We start from the raw sequence: 1,317 nt of genomic DNA, 5'->3' as shown, positions 1-1,317 counted from the left end.
TTTGCACAAATTGATTTCCTTTCATTAATAATACATATAAACATTTTGGTGAGAAGCGAGTATGTTCTATGAAACAATTATCGTCGATTTCAAAACTATGCAGAATTATTCCACACCAATGACATTGAACTGCATCGTCGAGATTGATATAATAAAATCCACATTCGGCTAATTTGTACTTATTTTGACCGGTGTTCGATGGAAACGACTTAAAAGTTCGTAACCTAGATACAAATGTAGAGAATTCTGGATACGCTGGTGTTGAATTGAATCGTATTTGGTCGACCAATGACTGGACATCGTTTGTGCATTTTTGGAAATTCATTTTTAAAAAATTAAAGAATAACTTGGAAAAAAACAATTTAATGAGATGATGAGAGAATTGATGAACGAAACACGACTTGACCGGACAGCTAATCGATAGTGACTGAGTATAATAAAAATAATAATCAACTTTGGAAATTAAAAAAAAATAATTGTAAATTTGTTTATCAAATTTAGATAAAAAAACAGTGTAACCAACATGAGTAGAAATGAAATACTGTAAATATTTTTACGAGGTAGAATTTGGTAGACAATCAGTGTGAAATGTGTTACACGGTAAAATAAAAGTCTCCAATGGGGACATTCCCGCTTGAAAAAAAAAAATTACCGTGGAAAAGCTGGCTGTGAACATACAAATATATACTACTAGTATAATATATAATAACGTACAACTGGACAATTTAACGTGACTGTACACACACACACCGTATACGCACTGTACGACGGTGGCCGTGCAAGTGATTCTTACATGCTACAAAGGCCCTATATATATGCACAACCGAGGTCATGTTACATCCGTATAGAGAGTGAGTCTTACGCTCGTATAACTAGATACTAAATAACTACTATATAACTAGATACTAAATTGTACACACGTGTCAAGGCTGACTACTAATATTAATTGTACATTTCAACACCCTCCCTCAATTAATAATTTCTTTAATTGTAGTCACTCCTATGGCTGACTGTAGTTTCTCGAATCGTTCCTTTCCCAAAGGCTTGGTTAGGATGTCCGCAATCTGGTCCTCTGTTCCAATGTATTGTAGTTGAAATTGCCCATCTTCATATTTCTCCCGTATGAAATGGTATCGCACGTCTATGTGTTTTGTCCTCTTATGAAACTCCGGATTCTTAACTAAACGTATAGCACTTTGATTATCAATGTATAATACCGGTTGTTTATCACCTGTTGTTGACAAGCTTATTATCAACCGCGTAATCCACATGATTCCTTTGACAGCTTCACTGGCCGATATGTATTCAGCCTCTGTC

The sequence above is a fragment of the Acyrthosiphon pisum genome, unplaced genomic scaffold (genome assembly GCF_005508785.2).
Source record: "Acyrthosiphon pisum isolate AL4f unplaced genomic scaffold, pea_aphid_22Mar2018_4r6ur Scaffold_21707;HRSCAF=24650, whole genome shotgun sequence".
NCBI classification, from domain to species: Eukaryota; Metazoa; Arthropoda; class Insecta; order Hemiptera; family Aphididae; genus Acyrthosiphon; species Acyrthosiphon pisum.
The sequence above is the reverse complement of the archived record's forward strand: the minus strand, read 5'-3'. Positions refer to the sequence as shown.